Source organism: Mus caroli, unplaced genomic scaffold (genome assembly GCF_978045245.1).
Source record: "Mus caroli unplaced genomic scaffold, Mus_caroli_1 scaffold_1, whole genome shotgun sequence".
NCBI lineage: Eukaryota > Metazoa > Chordata > Mammalia > Rodentia > Muridae > Mus > Mus caroli.
Genome location: NW_028227256.1, coordinates 49,738,649 through 49,760,856, shown reverse-complemented (window position 1 = coordinate 49,760,856; position 22,208 = coordinate 49,738,649). Strand labels below are relative to the sequence as shown.

The 22,208-nt window shown below is 41.2% G+C and overlaps 1 protein-coding gene across 8 annotated transcripts in view; it reads left to right on the top strand.

The window, feature by feature from the left end:
- Positions 1 to 22,208, top strand: part of Akap19 (A-kinase anchoring protein 19) — a 44,330-nt gene that overhangs the window by 15,546 nt on the left and 6,576 nt on the right. Inside the window, exons 1-2 of one of the 8 annotated variants that reach the window (XM_085837138.1) lie at positions 8,875 to 8,923; positions 11,738 to 11,818. The exons of 2 other annotated variants lie outside the window; for them this stretch is intronic. The gene's annotated coding sequence lies outside the window, so the exon portion shown is untranslated. Of the gene's footprint in view, positions 1 to 3,405; positions 3,427 to 3,795; positions 4,005 to 8,862; positions 8,924 to 11,737; positions 11,819 to 11,848; positions 11,871 to 22,208 lie in introns of those variants that run through there. 5 more of the 8 variants (XM_021169048.3, XM_029477387.2, XM_021169078.3 and 2 more) reach the window with 5 other exon arrangements.

The following is a 22,208-nucleotide window of genomic DNA, read 5'->3' as shown; positions in this document are numbered from 1 at the left end:
ATGGACTATTTATTGTAGAAGGCTTTGTGGGTCTCAACTCACAGCTGCTCAATGACTAGTTACAGCAGCTTGTTTTCCATCAGAGGTTAACAGCTAAATGATAAATCCTAAGCCATAAAATGTTTCTAGATAGGCAGTTTCTTATGCTGAATTTCCTGAAATTCTTCAAGTACCAACTTATGAAATCTTTGAGAGTTGATTTGATTTCTGAGGAGAATCTTTAATAAAATGAAACTGTTTTCTCAACTGATGGCCACAGAGAGAGTCACCGGTCCTTGCATGGTACACAGACTGGAGAACCAAATCCCAAGGAGAGACTCAAGTATTTTGATAACATCACACAAACTGATTTAAACACTGTAGGCAGTGAGGTAATGGAAATTGATTCACACTTAAAAGCACATATAACCCCAAGAAAAATACAAAACATGTGTAATACAGTGTGACATATGAATAATAAATGTGGTGACAATGATCATTTTAAGATTTACCATTGTCTCATATCCACATTTCACGAATACACAGGGGTGTGTGTGTGAGAGAGTGCACACACACATGCACACACACATGCACCCACACACACCTGGGCCCTTGTGAGGTGTTGTTTTGGCCTTTGATTTGGTGACCTATTAGAAAAGAACTTTCTCACAGCAGTATGATTGAGGTTGGCACTGAGTTTCAAAGCCTTCTTAGGCACAGGGTCAGCTGGGAGGAGTGGGAAGGCTGTGTAAGTTTGCAGGAAGAAAGTTGGATGCTATTTTCATACTCAAAGTGCTCTTCACAAAGAAGCATTCTTAGGTGTCTTGATTGCTTGGACTACAGAAAATATTCAAGAATCAACATGTGTGGCTGGTGAGAAGGCTCAGCAGTTAAGAGCACAGACTGTTCTCAAAGAGACTCCAGTTCTATGGCAGCTCATAACTGTCTGTAACTCTAATCTCAGGGGATCTGACATTCTCTTCTAGGTACCAGACGTATGTCTAGATGCACAGAAATACATGCAGGCAAAACATCCATACACATAAAACAAGTATTTTTAAAGAATCAACATGCATTACAATTTCCTGTATTGTAAATCTTTCCATTTCAAAACCCAGGTCTGGGTCTGAAAAAGGTGTATCTTTCACCTACTCACAGACAGGTATCTGAAGCTCGCTGCCAAATCTGAATAAAATCCTGGCACATGTAAGAAAAGTCCATGACTGAAGAGACCATTTTAGCTTGAATATCCTCAAGCCCCATCGGCAGAGGGCGCCAGATTCTCTGCAGTAGCCTTCTATCCAACTCCTTTTCATTCATATCGATCAAAACCAACCTCCAGTCTCCAGAGAAAAGTCACCACTGGCTTGGAATCCGGCTTCTGGATGTGAGGAAGGAGGGGAGAGAGGTATACCAAGAAGACTGGCTGTGTGCAATGCTGGGGAACCTGAGGATTGTCTCCCATCCTCAGCCCATTGTGCATCAATCAGGGTAGCCCGACACTGGTGCAGTCTCTAAGACAAACTCTTGACCATCCATGGAGAGGGGAGGAGGGTCAGGCCTGGATCTGACAGTCACAGTATGGTGCCAGACCTTTCTCCTCTGGTGTCAGCCTCTTTCTTAGACCAAAGGTTAAGAGTAGATAACTCCTCATAAAGATGGTCCAGTGTGACCTCGAATAGAGCAGAATTAGCTTACACTTGGGGCTAGGGAGATAGTCCAGTGGCTAAAGTGCTTGCTGTGCAAATAGGACACTGGAATTGAGATCCTGAGCACCCATGTAAAACCCCAGGTGTCACAGTGTGCCTGTAACCGCAGTGCTGGGGAGAGGAAGGCAGAAGCCCAGGGGCTTGCTGGCAAGTCAGTCTAGCCACATTCACCAGCCCCAGGTTCAGTGAAAGACCCTTTGTCACAATAGGAGGAGAATAATAGAATAAAACATCTGACATGGACTTTTGGCCTCCACCTGCAGTCACGGGCACACACCCACAGGCATGTACACACACATACTCTCCAACACACACTCACATAAAGAAAGTAATATGCTTGTGTCTGGAGTTCCATTATGATGGAAGCCAGAGACTAACATTTTCTTCTCTGCCCTGCTAACTAGGATAGATAGCTACAAATTTCTTCTCTCCCAGAGCCCATCAAGGCCTAACACTTGTCACTCAGGATTGGGCTAGTGATCACTTAAAATAATAGCAACATAGGTTGACTGAACTGAGAAAGATAAAAGCAAGCAAATAACATTGCATTTGATCATAATTATTCAGCATGGTGTGCTTGAAATGTCTGTGAATGCATGCTCCATTTAGATATAATCAATTTTGTACACTGCAATAGTTGCTTATCAAGCAAATCAATTTAATATTCATATTCTGTTTGTCTGGTGCCATTAATCACACTAAATGACAAAATTGATATGTTTGAGGCACAATATTTTCAGGTCAAAGTTACCTTAGCTGATTTGCATAGAACTAAACTAAAATGCTGGATTCACTTAAAGCTGAGCTAGGTCTGGAGGGACTGCTTAGAACCTTTGCTCTCTGAGTTAATTTTTTACTGAAGTGGACCTCCAAAGGGCCCTGTTTATGTTAGCCTATAGGCTTCAGGCTTTTCGTTAGGAGGGGGAGGAGAATGAGGAGAAAAAAGAAAAGAGAGGAAAGTGTTGAAGTGTGTGTGTGTGTGTGTGTGTGTGTGTGTGTGTGTGTGTGTGTGTGCAGAGGCCAGAAGAAGCCCTTGGGTAGCATCTTCAACTGCTCTGAACCTAATTTACTTGAGTCAGGGTCCTTCATGAAACCTGAAGGTTGCCCCTTTGGCTTGTGGGTTCTCAGGGATCCACTCATCTTAGCATCCTCCCCACAATCCTAAGACTCAGCCTAAGCATCTGCATCTGTAAAGCAAGGAACCGAGAGTTATCCCTGAGGTCCCTTGGGGCATGAATTTTGCATTGACAATCCATTGTGGGACAGGATGGAATAATGGTTCTTTTGTCATTCTCTTGGGGCTGTTACTAACGATGGGAATCACACAGACAGATGCAGGCATCACATGGAACGAGGTCTAACTGAATAATGGCTATGTTTTGAGGCTCTTGCTTCCTTAACGGGTAAGAATATGATCTTTCTTGATGTTTTGTTTTGAGAAACAAGCGTTTCGATTGTTGGGTACTCGGGGATAGAAAAGTGCAATGCTGGATGCATTTTTAAATTTAGAAGTGCTTGGTGCACTTCTGCGTGCACTGGGGCAAAGTACTTAGGTCTTGGGGTAGAGCTGCGAGGCTTGGCGTTGGGATCAAAACAGGTTTGACTGCTAAACTGGCACCGGAGCAGCGCAGCCTTCAGGGGAGGGCCCGGGGGCAGGTGACAGGAGATCACCTGCAGGGCTGGCGCCAAGCTGCAGCACCGGACAAGCCGCGCCTGCTCCCACGTGGACAGAGATCAGGTGATGTCTCAGTCCAGGTGGCTCTGGGGATGTGGGGCAGGAGAGGGAGGTACAAGCTCACTTAGCTTTCATACTTGGTGGTCTGGATCTTGCTGGGGAGGTGGAGCTGTGTGGATAGGTTGCCGGGTGGGAGTGCGAGCTGTGGCCCAGCACTTCGGGTCCCTTTGGTTGTGCTTGGAACCCAGTGCTGTTGGGCGGGGGTAGCCCTTGGCGGTGCCAACACTGAGGGCTGTGCTCCGTAGCCTCGGGTCCCTTGGCTCCACTTGCAGGGAGGGAGCCGGCCGCGAACTCGTGAGCAGTGCTGGGCGGGGGGTAGGGGGGCGCTGCAGGGGGAGGAGCCTGGACCACTGCCGAAGGACGTCCGCCCTACTCCAGGGGAGACACTGTCTCTGCTGCCCGGCCATGCCGCACCTTTTCAGGCTTCAGCTCCCGCCCTGAGGCCCCGCCCTGGGGAGCAGCACCCACCCTGGGAGCCCAGGCTGCGGCCAGGGGCATGAGAACAGCCAAGCACTCGCGCCTCCTCGGCCGAGGCCGCGCAGACTTGGGATGGCGGTGCAGCTGGCCCGCTGCAGTGTAGGGTAAGTGAACATCTGGAAGGTGGGTGTCCTGCTCAGATGCTGTGACCTTTTGACTTTCCCACCCGGGAAAGCCGGAGTTGCAGCAGTTAATTTTATCTAACATTTCACAGCCAGCTGTCCTGGACACAACCTCACATCCTAGGTTCCTTAATTGAGCCTTTAGCTCCATCTCCTGATCTTGTTCCGAGCCCACAAACTAAAGTATTTCATTGCTCATTGCAAGATGCACGTTCATCCTCCTCCCCACCTGAAGAATGAATGGAGGTTTTCCGGTAAGGACACTACATGCACATATCAAGCTGTCAGGCTTGTGCTGAGTGGCACATGATTAGCAGAGTGTCTGTACTCTTGGAAGCTGTGGGAGGCTGAATCCTGAGGGGAAATGATGCAAATGAAAGAGAAATGAAAGAATAGACGAGTGGGAGCCCAGCTACCAGAGAAAGCTCCAGTATCGCTGTTTTTCCCCCTCCCCCATCTTTTACTGAAGGTAACAAAACAACATAAACTAGTGGATAAACTGTCGAACTCTTTTTAAAGATCTGTCATTGCCCGTATATATGAGATGGAGATTTTTGGCAAAATTCCAGGGGTAATAAAGAATCTACTTTTACTATAGCTAAGCAGGAGTCAAGAAAATCCGTTTTTCCTCTGAAGGGGGTTTTATTTCCTGACACAGCTATCTTGTATGTATAGATGGGAAATGGAATTAAGTATAGCAGAAAGGTTCTGGGAAAAATAGTAACTTCATATTTACTCTTTTCTTTCTTTCTTTTTTCTTTTTGCTGTTTAAGAAAAATAACTGTAGATGCATTATGAGATAATAAGGGTACTTTAAACTTGTGATCTGCCCTAAGGCAATTTCAATATACTGTCCACACAGCACTGCTGACAGAAGCCAGGTTTTGATTGGCCACTTCAGTGTGAGGAACTCACTGTTTGGAGTTATATCCTGTTCCTGGCAGGAAGGCCGTGTTTACACTGAGCTGACTTCTGGTTGTGTCTCCTCAGTCCTGCCCTAGCGGACAACCTTTCAACTTTCAAGATTACATTCAGGATGTCTACTTCTCTTTGAAAAGAAAATCTAAAACTTTAAATTTGGAGTTTTCCAGATTTTACTCCCTTAAAAAAAAGTAAAGAAAAGAAAAAGAAAGCAAGCAGAGAAGACAGTAGAGAAAGGAAAGATGTATGGTGATAGAGTTTCAGTCTGCTTTAGCTGGCTGCTGTAAGGAAACTGTTAACCCACACCGTGCATACAGGTGCTCAGGAGACAGAAAATTTTACTTTTCTTTAATGAGTAACCAAACTCGAGTTAAACACATCAGCTTATCTTGAAACCATCAAGCAAATACTCTGAGCTTGACTAAAAACTCGCGCGTCCCTGCTGCTGTGAAGCTGACTTTCTTCCTCTTTAATCTGTGCAGCTCGGTGGTTTTGAGGGGGAACTCTTTCTCTCTTGGTTTACATTACTTTAAACCTCTAACTTCCACTTTAATGCATCCATCCCAGCTTTGATTCTGACATTCATTGTGTCAATTCTACACATCTGAGGAATGTGCTTGAAGTTCAAGTCAAGGCAATGCCCAGGGCAGGCTTTTATGTTGAAGGTTGCACAGTTAGAAGCCGGTGGCACAGCTCAGATGGCTCCAGGATTTTGAAGTCTGGTACTTATTATTCCTTTTCCAGAAATGAGGTTAATGCCATCCACTTTCAGGGTGATTGCTGAAATTCAAAGTACTGAAAAAGCCAATCACAAGAGTGGCTGGAAATCTAGTTGGTCTCTAGTAGATAGTGCTCAAATTAGTGAGCCAGATAAATTCTACACTCAAATTGTTCTAGTTCGTAGACTGGCCTTTTTGAAAAGGTTTCATGAAAGGAAAGTGTAATCAAGTGCCTTGCTAAAAACAGACAGACTCTTAAGCTTTACCTGTGATTTATCAGAGTAACCAATCACTTCCAATTCTAGAAATACAGGCCACTACCTCTGCCCAAGTGTTGCCTGCTCAAGTCTTTAATTTTACCAGAGATTGATGTCAAACTGGTCTATAAAGCTTAGGAATTCTAATTCATTTTCTCCTGGGTTTTTTTTTTTTTTTTGAGACAGGGTTTCTCTGTATAGCCTTGGCTGTCCTGGAACTCACTCTGTAGACCAGGCTGGCCTTGAACTCAGAAATCTGCCTGCCTCTGCCTCTGCCTCTGCCTCTGCCTCTGCCTCTGCCTCTGCCTCTGCCTCTGCCTCTGCCTCTGCCTCTGCCTCTGCCTCTGCCTCTGCCTCTGCCTCTGCCTCTGCCTCTGCCTCTGCCTCTGCCTCTGCCTCTGCCTCTGCCTCTGCCTCTGCCTCTGCCTCTGCCTCTGCCTCTGCCTCTGCCTCTGCCTCTGCCTCTGCCTCTGCCTCTGCCTCTGCCTCTGCCTCTGCCTCTGCCTCTGCCTCTGCCTCTGCCTCTGCCTCTGCCTCTGCCTCTGCCTCTGCCTCTGCCTCTGCCTCTGCCTCTGCCTCTGCCTCTGCGTGCTGGGATTAAAGGCATGCGCCACCATGCCCGGCTTCCTCCTGTATTTTGTATTAGAGACTAACATTGGGCAAAGTTATGTGAGCAACTGCAGCTTCTTGAAACCTTCTTCTCATAGGATTTCGGGAGATTCTCTGGATATTCTTGTGCTCACAACCCCAGGTTCTCTTGGAATGCTGGAGTCTGAGTCACTGGAATGGGGAGGCACAAGCAGTCTGTCTTCAGCTGGTTCCTCAGTTCTCTCTCCTCTTCCATCCTTTCCAGCTGAAGCTTACAAGGCAGGCAGACAGCTGCTTGCTTTCTCTAACACTAAGAGACGGGGGTGGACATGGATGCTGGAACAGGCCAGCTCCCAGGAGGAGTGGGAAAGCCAGTGCTTTTAAACATGTTTCAGGGAACCTTCTCTCCCCTGAAATACTGTACCATTAGCCACAGGCAGCAGCGGATGTGCTAACTTCTTAAAAGAAGTATCAAATATTTCTATTCAAGGTTTAAGATTTTTTTTTTCTGAGTTCTTGGTCTCTGACCTGGAGTCCAAGTACATTTGAATCCTGAGTTCTCTTGTGTCTCCAAATAAGAATAATGTTAGCTTTTCAGTGTTCAGAATTAGGAAGACTGCTGCCTGGAAGTTAATCCAATGCTTGGCACTTAATTCCCTCTAAGTATTTGTACCTCCTACTTGTTCTAAAGTATCTGAATTGGTTTCACTTTGTAACATAATGTCTAAAATTGAATTTAGAGAGGGAGAAAAAAAGTTCTTTGCTGTCTTGTGAGTGAATGGTGCTTGAGAATCCCATGGCTAAAAGGCATTGTGATATAAAACGATCTTATCACATGTATATGCAACATATGCGACACGAGGGGCCTTTATTGGGTCTGAGATTCTAGATCGTTCTTTCTTAATCGGTGCGAAGCTGCATCTCACTTTGTTCCAGGGCTGTCTTAGTTAGGGTTTCCTTTGCTGCAATTAAACACCATGGCCAAAAAGCAAGTTGGGGGATGAAGGGTTTATTCAGCTTATACTTTACATTGCTGTCATCACCAAAATAAAGTCAGATCAGGGACTCAAGCAGGGAAGAAAACTGGAGGCAGGAGCTGATGCAGAGGACATGAAGGAGTGACCCATGACTTGCTCAGCCTACTTTCTTGTAGAACCAACCACAAGGCCTGGGCTCACCAATCACTAATTTGAGAAAATGCCTTAAAGCTGGGTCTCATGGAGGCATTTCCTCAACAGATGTTCCTTCCTCTCTGATGACTCTAGCTTGTGTCAAGTTGACACAAAACCAGGCAGTCCACGGACATATTTTATTCCCATCACAGACTCAGAGTGAGTGGTCAGGTAAAGTCCCATGTCACCCAGAGTAAAGCCTGCAGCTAAGCGTGACAGTGCCTGCTTAAATGACATGACAAGAAAGAGAGGTTTTGAGCTGATAAAGGACACATCACAATTCTAACTTCCAGTTCAGGAACTGCTACTGACAATCCTGGATTACATGTCTTTTCATAATTATAATCTTAAGATATCTATCACTTAAAATAATGAGTAATTTGATGCTCCCAGGTTTAGGAGAAACTCCAGAGGAGAAGGGGAGGAGAGTGACTTGGAACAGCTGTGTTCCAAAGCAGGTCTAGATCCTTGGCACCGAGAGAGCCTCTCCTGATGTTCATTATGTCAGAGGTTCAGCCTCGTTTGTTTATCAGTGCCATTTTCTCTACCTTACACTGAGAAGCTGAGTGCATGGGAGCTGCCTCACTGAGAGTGCTCTGGTGGTGAGCAGCCATGGGCTGTTGATGAGGACACTCCACGGTGGTCTACGGGTTACTTTCAGATAGATCAAGACTGTATTTACATACTTCCCAGCTTTTAATGTTTGGTGGAGTCTGTTGGCTTAACTTTGTCATTTACTCCTGTTGTAAATTTGTAGTCCAAGTAAGTGATTCTCAATATTCCCAGAACGAAGACCCCCATTTAATACTGAAATTACATAGATCATACAAAAAAAGAAAAGAAACGTTTTGCATATAGTATTGGAGGACAAATAATGACAAACATGTTACAAACTCAGTGACATAGTTTTAAACAGAATTTAGGTATTTTGTGTGTGTTTCTCTTTTTGTGTGTGTGTGTGTGTATACATGTCTCAGAGGTAGACACTGGGTCTCTTCTTCAGTCACTTCCTACCTTATTTTCTGAGACAGTTTCTCACTGAGCCTGGAGCTCACAGGTTTAACTAGACTGGCTGGCCTGCAAGCCCCAGGACTCCGCTCTCTGCCTCCCCAGTGCCAGGAGACGAGGTGCATCTTTGTTCCGCCCTCCTTTGTTACCTCTGAGGTACTGGCATTGAACCCCAGTCCTCACAGTTGGGTGGCAAGAACTTTTTACCCACTGAGCCCTCTCCATAGGTCCTTCAAGTATGTTTTTTTTAAATGAATTAGCACTTAATTAACTATATTTACATCGAAACTGATACTGTAGACATCTATATGTACAGGGTGTGTGTGTGTGTGTGTGTGTGTGTGTGTGTAGATTTGCATTAGTTCAAGGCAGAGCCCATTTTAAAGCTATAACTTGAAGTAGATGGTCTTATAGAAACCTGTGAAAGGTTTAGAGAATGATATAAAATGGGACAACAATAAGCCAATGTTGGGCCTTTGGAGCCCTTCTGCCTGTTCACCCACCTGACAGATTTTAGCTGTGTTTTCTTAATTATTATTTTTTTAGATAATATTTCTTTGTGTGTAGTTCATGATAGCTTCAAACTCTGGATCCCATTGCTTTGTCTCCTGAGCTGTGGGATTTCAGGCACCTGTCACCATGACCACTTTTACTAGGTCATTTTGAGCAACCAGTACTAGTAGCCTTGGTTTACTGTCCTCTGCCCTTTTCTGTATCATTTATGCCCTTCTTACTTGGGATTTACTTTTTTCTGTTTTAGCTTAGGGTGAAAGTTATGGGACTAATTTAAACTTTGTTTTTTATAAGGCTTCAAATCTATATAATGTAGTTTACATTTAAAGGCTCATTTCAGAATTTTAATATATTGTAACTTTTATTACATGAAAAAATATGTGTAATTTCTTTTACAATCTCATCTTCATCTCATGGGCAACTTAAAAATGATTAGTTCCCAAATATCTGGGACTTTTCTGGATACTTTATTATTTTTAAAATTTTAATACTAGGGCAAGTGGGAACTGTATGCTGTAGAATTTCAAGCCTTGGAATCTGTTAGAGTCTCCTATATTCCATCCACCCTGATGAATGACCCTTAAGCACATGGCAGGGATGCCTTAGTTGTGTGCACTCTGCTCCATCAGTGGCAGTTGACCCAGGCTGGACATGATGTTTAAAGTGCACATTCTTTATTTTGTCCCTGGATATTCTGCCCATTTCTGCTTATTCAATATAAATCTCCAAACTTTGCTTGTAGCTTATTTTTCCTTTTAGTTATGCCAAGTCGTGCTTCTTCATGCATTTCCAAGGTATCAGTCACACACATATTTATGCACCACTTATAGACAGAAAAGACATTTCAAGATGAGTTTTATGTTTACAGAATAATCCAGAAGGAGGTAAGGAGTCTTCACACATCCCTGACTATATCCATTTACCCAGTTTCCCAGACTGTCAGCACCTGTGCAGTAACCCATGTTACAGGATGCAACTTTGTTGCTACATCATGACCACCCAAAGTTCACACTTTATATCAGGGTTTGCTCTTGATTTTATATAATTCATAGTTTTGACACATGTATAATCTTGTATACCCGTCACTATAGCAACATCCAGAATACATGCACTGTCTCCATTATTATATGTGTTCAACCTATCCATCCTACCTGCCTCCATAATGCCTGTATCTCTGTCTTTTTACTAGCTATATAACTCTGCCTTTTTTTTTTTTTTTTTTTCTAAAAATTCCATACAGTTGGAGTGATATAATACATGGTCCTCTCAGGGTAGCTTGATAACACATTTTTTTTTTTAATTGCTGAATATTATACTGTAGCTGTCCAGTGGCCATGGAGAACTAGGTATACCTAGAAGAAGAGCTGGGGATGGAATAGAATGGTGGACAGGAGAAATAACAAGCTAAGACAAAGTTTCTCTGATCATGGCTCAATGTTTAATTTTTTAACTCTGAATTTATAGGGGGAAAACCCAAAAGCCCATCCTTTGTTCTGGCTGGATTCTGTTGCTTTGTCTCAGTTGGATTCTGTTGCAAAACTAGTTCTTTAGCAGTTCTTCAGATGGGCAGTCCCTTAGGACTCAGGCAAGAAGATGTAAATGTAGGTAGGCTGGCTCCAGCATTGGAGACTTGTTTAGCCAATTCAAGACTGGGGAAAGGGCACAGTTCCCCCCTTTTTTTTATTTTTTAAACTGGACAGGAAGCACAAGATTTACTTATGCTCCATGATCCTGTCTGGGAAATATGGTGGCTGGCAACTGGAACCTGGCTTAGGTCTGAATCTATATCACTCCTTTTTACCTGTCTTTAAGAACATGCACAGCTTGTTTGTGTTTATTTGAACAAACACAGCCTTTTAAGCAATTGTAAGCCCTGATATATATATATACACACACACATATATATATATATATATACACATATATATATATATATACATATATGTGTGTGTGTATATATATATACACACACAAATTAAAGCTTGATTTTTCAATACTTTAAAAACAGTGGTTACAGCATGTAGCTTGGTTATTTGTGTTATAGTAGAGGGAAACTCATGAGAATAAACATGTGATCCAATCACATATACTTGTCTCCCATAGAAGGGCTGTTTATAAATACAGTAGATGCATTCTTTATGGGATGCATGCATAAATTTAGGAAATACAAAAGCACACTAGAAGCAAATTTTAACAACTTGTCTTTTGGACAATTTTGCCTAAAAAGTTTGCCATGCAATAGGCCAAGTATCAGTATTCTGCAATAACCAATTCAATTGGTGTTTGAAATAAAGAATAAATGTTGAGTCAGGTTCTTAAGATATTCTTTCCAAAATACTTTCATGATTCTATCCTATAGTTCTTTATTAACCCCACAACAGCTTCATAATAAGATGTTAAAACTTTACTTGGAAATGAAGAAAGAATAATCTACATTAATGCTCTTTTTTGCCAAAGAATTGCAGTGGGCACATTGAGTAACAATAACATAAATAGCCAACAATTGATTATAACAGCTTCTTCTACTTTCTTTAAAGCTATTCATCCCTCACCAGTTAATTCAGATCCCCCTTGATAACATCCAACAAATGCTGAAGTCCTCCTGTGGGGAGCTAAAGGTGAGCTCTTAGCCAATTAACATCTCCTGGAAGCTTTTGAAAACAATTTGAAGTAAGCAAATCATCTCTTCTTTCTTGAATTTTCTGTGCCACAATTTTTCTAGGATATAACTAAGGCCCCAAATATTGAAAAAGATATTGCCTCTGAATCTTTTCTGGAGCAACAACTACTACAAAATTTTTAAAGCTCATTGTATAAGAACAAATGTTTGTAGTAAATTTCCCCTTCAGAGAGATTAGCTAATAAAATTTCTATATAATGAATAATATAGTCTGAAGGATTCAAACTTATTGTATTGAAGCAGAAACAATCTTTTCTTTTTAACATAATGTAAGGCTATTGGCTATTCCCAGAGGCAAAACTTTCCAATGATTATAAGCTCACTAGAAGCAAACCCTTTACAACTATCAGGATAGGCCAATACTCTATAACCAGAACATGCAGAACATATTTATACCTTTAAGACCAGTCAGAAACAAAATGAAGGGGCTATATGTTTAGACCAAACAAAATTTTTACTTTTTCTGGCTATAATTTCAAGAGAAAAAGCACTTTGTCATTTGCTGAATCCAATAGTCACAATTGCAGAGATTTTCCTAGGAAAAAAAAACCAAAAAACAAACAAACAAACAAACAAAAACCTATCAGCTTATTTGCCTTAGAACTTGAGGCCCTCTTTAAAAGCAGCTTTTCATCAGCGCTTCTGCCATGCTTCCTCCTTGCTAAGAGTGGAGGGCAACTTAAATCAGCCTCTGCTGTGCAAACTGAGACTGAATCAAGAGATGGATAGCCAGCAGATAAAGTTTTAACCACTTTTTCTTTTCAACATGAAACATAGAACAACAGTCATTCAGACAATGAAACAAAAACAGATACAAATTGACACATGGACAGATTGGTGTACCAAAGACAGACAATAAATACAAAGAGGGAAGAGAACTTGATGTAAACAGAACTAAGGATGTCTCCTTGTAGGGGCCAGAGGGGAAGCAGGGCATCTCCCAATTTCCTCCTGTCCCTAGGAGAGTTCTGAAATCCGTTTTCCTTCTCTCTTACATCAGCCAACCTAACTCAGGCTGGTCTTTTTTTTTTTTTTTTTTTTTTTTAAATTTATTTTTATTTTATTTTTTTAGAATTATTTATTTCATGTATGTGAGTACACTGTTGCAGTCTCCAGACACACCAGAAGAGGGCATCAGATCCCCATTACAGATGGTTGTGAGCTACCATGTGATTGCTGGGAATTAAACTCAGGACCTCTGGAAGAGCAGTCAGTGCTCTTAATCACTGACCATTTCTCCAGCCTCTCTTTCTCTCTCTCTCTCTCTCTCTCTCTCTCTCTCTCTCTCTCTCTCTCTCTCTCTCTCTCTCTCTCTCTCTCTCATGTCATTTGTATATCTAGCATCTCCTTCTTTTGTTTTTTGCTTTTTTTTAACTTATTTTATTTTATGCCCTACTCCTCTCACCTGATGCAGTTCTTGACTGCAGACAATTGCCTATATAGAATCCCCCATCCCAACGTGCTGTCACTGCTAGCTGATATCAGTGTTGGGCTGACTCTAACTCAGACTAGCCTGTATCCTTTTTTCACCCTTGCAATAAACAGCCTTCAAAAAATTAAATTTATAGACTAACATTAATGCTGTATGTTGCTTACCACCTTGTGGGATACATAAATTCTACTGTTTTCTGTGGAACTCCACTGAAGACAGTGTCCCTCAGTTGGTCTCTCTGTGTCCAACCCCATGTTGGGCACCAACTGTAGCCATCCAGGGGCCATGGAGAACCATGATATACAGATATACATGGTAAAAGATCTGGGAATGGAGAATGGGCTGACAAGAAAAATAACCAGCCAAAACAAAGTTCTCTGATCAGGACTCAAATATTAATTTTTCAGCTCTGCTTTGATATAGACAAAACCCCAAAACCCATCCTTTATTCTGGCTGGAGTCTGTTGCAAAACAGGCTCTTCAGCAGTAGTTCATCAGGTGGACAGTCCCTTAGGTCTCGGGCAGGAAGATATAAATTTAGGGAAGCTGGCTCCCCCGTTGGAGACTTGTTTAGCTAAGTCTCCAACTTGGCTGCAGTCAAGAACTGCATCAGGTGAGAGTTGGAGCCAAGTCTCCAACTTGTCTGCAGTCAAGAACTGCATCAGGTGAGAGGAGTAGGGCAAGTCTCCAACTCAAGGCTGGGGGAAGGGCACACTATACCGTGACCTAGATGGACCACAGTGTATCCATTCATCAACTGAAGGGCGTCCTGATTGTTTCTAAGTAGTTATGAAAAAGACATTGGAGAATTTTATTCTCCAAAGAATTTTATGTGGACCTACATTTCGAGCTTATTTGGATGAGTGCCAAGGAGTGAAATTTTGGGTCCTGTAGTAGGAGTATGTTTACTATGTGAGAAGGTGCTAAACTGTCATGTAAAGTGATGACATTGTTTTATAGTTGCACCTGCACTGCACAGGATTCTGTTGCACATCTCTGCTCCCTTCTGGTGCTGTTTGGACTGATCACTCTTCTGCTGGTTATGCTGCATCTCAGTGCTCTTCTGACTTGCAGTTCCCTAGTAATGACGTCCTTACATGTTGACCTGCCTTCTGTAGGTCTTACTCTGCGTCTTACTTGGTATGGTGATATTTTGCCCATTTTGATCAGATTGTTCAGTTTTTTTTATTGAGTTTTAAAAGTTCTTTGCATATTTGGATTGCAGTTCTTAATCAAAGCCTTTACACTGTTTTCTCCAAGTCTATAGGTGGTCTTCTAATTTTATTACACTGTCTTTAAAGAGCAGAGCTTTGGATTCCAATGAGGTCAAAGATATTTCATGGGTCATGCCTTTCATGTTAGACCTTAGAAACCTGAAGCTATATATAGGTTTGTTTACTTGTTTGTTTTTATGCTGTGATAGGCATGTTACGTTTTTTTGTTTTGTTTTGTTTTGTTTTTTGTTTTTTTGGCTGATTTTTTTTATTAGGTATTTTCCTCAATTACATTTCCAATGCTATCCAAAAAGTCCCCAATACACTCCCCCCCCCCAGTCCCCCACCCACCCACCCCCACCCCTTGGCCCTGGCATTCCCCTGTACTGGGGCATATAAAGTTGGCAAGTCCAATGGGCCTCTCTTTCCAGTGATGGCCTACTAGGCCATCTTTTGATACAAATGCAGCTAGAGTCAAGAGTTCTGGGGTACTGGTTAGTTCATAATAATGTTCCACCTATGGGGTTGCAGTTCCCTTTAGCTCCTTGGGTACTTTCTCTAGCTCCTCCATTGGGGGCCCTGTGATCCATCCAATAGCTGACTGTGAGCATCCACTTCTGTGTTTGCTAGGCCCTGGCATTGTCTCACAAGAGACAGCTCTATCTGGGTCCTTTCAGCAAAATCTTGCTAGTGTATGCAATGGTGTCAGCGTTTGGAAGCTGATTATGGGATGGATCCCTGGATATGGCAGTCTTTAGATAGTCCATCCTTTCTTCACAGCTCCAAACTTTATCTCTGTAACTCTTTCCATGGGTCTTTTGTTCCCAATTCCAAGAAGGGGCACAGTGTCCACACTTTGGTCTTCGTTCTTCTTGAGTTTCATGCATTTAACAAATTGTATCTTATATCTTGGGTATCCTAAGTTTTTGGGCTAATATCCACTTATCAGTGAGTACATATTGTGTGAGTTCCTTTGTGAATATGTTACCTCACTCAGGATGATGCCCTCCAGATCCATCCATTTGCCTAGGAATTTCATAAATTCATTCCTTTTAATAGCTGAGTAGTACTCCATTGTGTAAATGTGCCACATTTTCTGTATCCATTCCTCTGTTGAGGGGCATCTGGGTTCTTTCCAGCTTCTGGCTATTATAAATAAGGCTGCTATGAACATAGTGGAGCATGTGTCCTTCTTACCGGTTGGAACGTCTTCTGGATATATGCCCAGGAGAGGTATTGCTGGATCCTCTGGTAGTATTATGTCCAATTTTCTGAGGAACCACCAAACTGATTTCCAGAGTGGTTGTACCAGCTTGCAATCCCACCAACAATGAAGGAGTGTTCCTCTTTCTCCACATCCTCGCCAGCATCTGCTGTCACCTGAATTTTTGATCTTAGCCATTCTGACTGGTGTGAGGTGGAATCTCAGGGTTGTTTTGATTTGCATTTCCCTGATGATTAAGGATGTTGAACATTTTTTCAGGTGCTTCTCTGCCATTTGGTATTCCTCAGGTGAGAATTCTTTGTTCAGTTCTGAGCCCCATTTTTTAATGGGGTTTTTTGATTTTCTGGAGTTCACCTTCTTGTGTTCTTTATATATATTGGATATTAGTCCCCTATCTGATTTAGGATAGGTAAAGATCCTTTCCCAATCTGTTGGTGGTCTTTTTGTCTTATTGATGGTGTCTTTTGCCTTGCAGAAGCTTTGCAACTTTATGAGGTCCCACTTATCGATTCTCGATCTTACAGCACAAGCCTTTGCTGTTCTATTCAGGAATTTTTCCCCTGTACCCATATCTTCGAGGCTTTTCCCTACTTTCTCCTCTATAAGTTTCAGTGTCTCTGGTTTTATGTTGAGTTCCTTAATCCACTTAGATTTGACCTTGGTACAAGGAGATAGGAATGGATCAATTCGCATTCTTCTTCTACATGATAACCGCCAGTTGTGCCAGCACCATTTGTTGAAAATGCTGTCTTTTTTCCACTGGATGGTTTTTGCTCCCTTGTAAATGGCTATCTTACCAAAAGCAATCTACAGATTCAATGCAATCCCCATCAAAATTCCAACTCAATTCTTCAACGAATTAGAAAGGGCAATCTGCAAATTCATCTGGAACAACAAAAAACCTAGGATAGCAAAAACTCTTCTCAAGGATAAAAGATCCTCTGGTGGAATCACCATGCCTGACCTAAAGCTGTACTACAGAGCAATTGTGATAAAAACTGCATGGTACTGGTATAACGACAGACAATTAGACCAATGGAACAGAATTGAAGACCCTGAGATCAACCCACATACCTATGGTCACTTGATCTTTGACAAGGCATGTTACATTTTAAGTCTGCAAAAAATTTTGAGTTCATTTTATTAGACCATTTGTTGAAGACTGCTTTCTCTATTTTTCTGCCTTGGTCCCAAATTAGTTAGCTATATTTGTTCAATTTGTATTTTATTTATCTACTTATTTTTATTTATCTACCTGGAGAAAACTATTTTTTCATCTCTGAGTGGTTATCAAATGGAGATAGCTTCTCGGCTAGCATGGGGTCTTGTATCTACTTCTCTCAGCATTGACACCCTGTCTGGCACAGACCTGTTGCAGGCCAGGTGCATGTTTCCACAGTCTCTGTGAGTTCATGCTGTGTTTAGAAGGCCTTGTTTCTTGGGATTTCAGTTTTTGACTAATGATAATTTGTCTGAAGCTAGGAATTTTATTCTGTTTCTTCTGAGTGATTTTTTTATGTGGAAGGTGTCCAGCTATCTTTGCTTTAGCTGTCCTTTTGAATTTATGGTGCTGGAGGTTGAACTGCTCATACAATAGTGCAGACTAACACGAAGCTGTTCCTCTGGCTCTTTCTTTATATACAACCTTTATAAGACATGGTGTAAGTTTCCTAAGGAGGTTGCAAACTCGGCATCTTTTCATCTGCCTCCTGAGTAACTGAGAGTACAAGAATCGCCAGGCTCATTTTTGGTAATCTCTCTCTCTCTCTCTCTCTCTCTCTCTCTCTCTCTCTCTCTCTCTCTCTCTCTCTCTCTCTCTCTCTCTCTCTCTCTCTCTCTCTCTCTCCTTTCCATGCTCCCATTTCCCATCTTCACAGCTTGGATACTGGATGATATTATGTTCTTAGTGGTTCCCTCTCATTTTTCAGATTTTAATAAGTCCCTGGATTACTCACTTCAGAGACTGTACCTCTTTGTTCCTGTGTTTCTCTTTTGCTTTAATTGTACAGTGTTAATTTTGCTGGTGAGATTCTGTTTAATCTTGGTGATCACTTTTTCCTTTATGTCCTTGAATATATTTAATTAGCTATTTGAAAGTTTGGATAAACTATTTTAAATTCTGTTAATTACTAAATGCTGTGGCATTTTTGGGATCTAGCATTGTGCTGGGTAGTTTTATGTCACCCTTACACAAACTAAGGTCATCTGAGAGGCATGGTCCTCAATTAGGAAAATGCCTCCTTAAGCTTGGGCTGTAAACAAGCCTGTAGGAATTTTGTTAATTAGTAATTGATGGGGTAGGTCCAGCCCATTGTGGGTGGTACCATTTTGGGCTGGTGGCCCTGGGTTTTATAAGAACAAGGATTGAACAAGCCATGAAGAGCAAACCAGTAAGCAGCACGCCTCCAGCAGCATCCTTCGGCAGCATCTCTCCAGCAGCACCCCTCTGCAGCAGCTTCTGCCTTCAGATTTCCTTCCTTTTTCAGTTACTATCCTAACTTCAGTGAAGGACTACAGTGTGGAAGTGTCAGCCAAATAAACACGTTCCTCCCCAACTTGCTTTGGATCATAAGGTTTCATCATCATAATTTTTAACAAGGACAAACAGCTACGTTTTTCTTGACCATGGGCCACTTTCTCACATCTCTGCATGACTTGTAAACTTTTTTTTTTCCTGGATGTTGCTTATTGTGAATATGTTGAATCTCCATTCAACATATTATGTCACCATTGCTTAAATGGCAATTTTATTCTTAATGTGAGCCTGCTTCTGTTTTCCCACACACAGATGCCTGGCTGCCTCTTTTTATAACTGAAATGTTACCGGAATGTGACTTTCTCACTTATTTATGTGTTGTCTGTGGATTTTTCTGTAGTATAATCACAGACATGAGCACTTGACACATATGCTATATGTGTGCCTCGGTCTGTTCAGACTGCTTCAACCAAATACCATAGACTAGTTACAAACGACAGGAACACAATACTCACAGATGTATGCTGGACAGACCATTTCAGCCCAGGCACCAGCAGATCAGAGTCTACAATCACAGGGCTCTGATTCACAGATGGCACCTCTATGCTTAATTCTCTCATGGCAGTGAAGGGCCAGGAATTCGAGGTTTCTTTATGAGGGCAGTATTACCCCAGTACTATTTCCCAGAATCTCCATTTTAAATACTGCAGTGTGAGGGATTACATGTCAATATGACATGTGGGGAAAGGGACATAAGCACTGCCTAAAGTCATGGCTCAGAAATCTAAGCCATGTATAGTCCAGTTCTTTAAGACCCTTGCCAAACCTTGTTCTTGGTATTTATTCTCTTGAGAACTGTCTTTTCAAGCCCCAGACCCATTTTTGAATGGGTCATTTTTCTTTGATTGTTTGGTATTTTTACCTTCTTTTTATGTTATGCTTATTAACCTCTGTCTGATGTATATCTGATGTATATCTCCCCACTCCATGGGCTTCTACTTCACTCAACTGTTTCTTTAGCTGTGCAGACACCCTTTAGTTTTATGAGGTCCCACTTGTCAATTGTTAGCCTTAATTCGTGGGTAAATGGAGCCCTACTCAGAACGACCCTTCCTACCCTTATACCTTGTATGGTAATGCCTGTGTTTTCTTCTAACAGTTTTAGAATTCAGGTTTTAAATTCAGGTCTTTGATTCAATTGCAGCTAACTTTTATGTAGCATGATAGATACTAGTCTGATTTCATTCTTCTATATGTGAATATCAGTTTTCTCAGCGTGACTTATTGATGCTGCTGCCTTTTCTTCAGTGTTTGTTTTTGGCCTCTCTGTCTTTGTCAACTATCACATGACTAATGTATGATAAAGAGGCCAAAAAGACCATGTTTGGATCTTTTGTTTTGTCCATTGGTCTATATGTATGGTTTTGTGCTGGTACCAGAGTGCTTTATTACTATTGCTATTTATTACTATTCAAAATATTTATAATATTCTGAAATGTAGAAGGATAAATCCTCCTAGAACTGATATTTTGATTAGGATTGCTTTGGCTATCTGGATGGTTATGTATGAAGTTTTGAATGCCTTTTTTCCCCTCTTGAATACTGTTTTATGTATTTTGATTGGGGTTACATTGAATCCACAGATGGCTTTTGGTAATTTGTACATTTTTATTGTGTTGAGGTATGTTTCCCTCAGTCCAAGTCTCTTTAGGGTTTATCACGAAAGTATGTTGGATTTTCTTAATTTTCCCCAATTTTTATTTATATTTACTGACTTATATATGTTGAGTCATTCCAGCATTTCTAGGATAAAGTCAACTTGATCCTGCTTGGTTGATGATCTTTTTGATATGTGTGTCTGTATTCTAGTCACAATTATTTTATTGTGTTCCTCAGAGAAGTTGATCTGTAACCACAACAGATTTTGGGTTGTTTGTGGTTTTGTTTCATGTGTGTATGTGTGTGTGTGTGTGTGTGTGTGTGTGTGTGTGTGTGTGTGTGTTTTCATCATGAGATGTGATTTTTAAATCAGAGTCTTGCTTTTCTGGTGTGTTTAGGTATCTAGGGCTTGCTGTGTTGGAAGAATTGGGTTCTGATGATGCCAAATGGCCTTGGTTTCTGTTGCTTATGTTCTTGTACTTGCCTTTCGCCATCTGGTTATCTGTGGTGTTAGCTGGTCTTGCTTTCTCTCCTGGAAAACCAGCTCTTTCCAAGTGGAATTTGGGTATGGAAAGCTGTGTGACACAGGGTCAGATCCTGGGCACAGATGGAAACTGGAACCATCCTGTCCCTGGCTATTATTCCTTGATTCCTGTGTCCTGATGGCTCTGGACAGGTCCCTCTTGGGCCAGGAATTTGAGCATAAGTGGTGGTCTTACCTGTGCTCACAGGTGTGTCAGCACTCCTGGAAGACCAGCTCTCTCCTGGTGGGATTTGGGTATGGAGAGCTGTGGCACAGAGTCAGCTCAGGGGCACAAATGGAAACCAGAAGCTTGTGGGTCTTTCTTCTTCTTTCTTTCTTTCTTTCTTTCTTTCTTTCTTTCTTTCTTTCTTTCTTTCTTTCTTTCTTTCTTAAATGTAGGCACATAATTAAAATGTTCCTTGAAGAGTTGTTTTTAATGTATCCCAAAGATTTTGTTGTGTTTTTATTTTCATTTAATTCCATAAATTTAAGGAAATTGTATTGATTTCTCTTTTGGCCTGTTCATCATCCACTGGATTGTTTAAATTCCATGAGTTTTCATTTACTAGAAATTTGTTTGCTCTCAGTTTTAAGTTATAGTGGTCAAATAGAACACATGGAAATTATTTAATTTTTTTCTGAATGTAAGATTTGCTTTTGCATCCTACGACATAGTGTATTTTAGAGAAGCTTCCATGGGCTGCTGAATAGAATACATATTCTTTAGTGTTTAGGTGGAATAGCCTATACACATGTTAGGTCCATTTGATATAAAAAAAAAGTCTGAAATTTCTCATTTTTTTTTGTTCAGATCACATAACTATTTTAGAAAATGAGTTGTTGAATTACCTATTTCTATTGGGTTGGTATTAATATGTATTTAATTGCAGTATGCTTTTTGTGAATATGGTCCACCAGAGTTTGGAACATGCATGTTTAGTATTGTAGTGTTTTCTTGGTTAATTGTTGCCTGGATTAGGAATGAAATACCCTTCTTTGTCTCTTCTAGTTAGCTTTAGTTTGAAGTCTAATTTTGTCAGATATCTAAATAGCAACTCCTGTTTCCTTTTGGTCTCACTGCTTGGATTACTTTTTCCATTCTTTCAACTCAAAGTGGTTCCTAAAACTGAGTTTCCTATAACAGAAGCATGGATTTTGTTTCTTAATCTACTCTGTTAGCCTATATATTTTGATTGTACAACTGAGTCCATTGTTTTTTCAAGTTATTATTCAAATGTGTGTATACAGCAGTAATTTTGTTGGCTTTTCTGTTTCTTAGGCATGCTTTGTATTTCATTAATTATAGCTTCATTTGTTTTCTTTTTAGTCTCTTTGTCATGTGTATCCTTCTCTTAAGTCTTAAGTACTGCTTCCAGTATTTTTGTAGGATTGTTTTGGTAGACATGAAGTGTTTAGGCTGTTTGTATCAAGAAAAGCATTTTCCCCCTCATGTAACCATCAGGTTACACAGTTTTACTAGGTGCAGTAGATGAGGCTGGCCCTCATGGTCTTTTAGATTTTTGGAATACATTCCTTCAGGTTCTCCAGGCTTACAAAGCTTCCATAAAAAAAAATAAGCTGTTATTCTGGTGGGTTTTTATTTCTATGTGTCTTTTTTTCCCTCTTGTACACTCGTTTGTATATTTAGTGTTTTATATGTGATATCTCATGAGTAGTTTCTTTTCTGGTCTTCTCTCTTTGATGTTCTGTATGCTTCTTATAGCTGTAAAGATGTGTCCTTCCTTAAAGTTTACTTTTATATTCTTGAGATCTGGTCTATGTCATTGACTTAGGGTTAT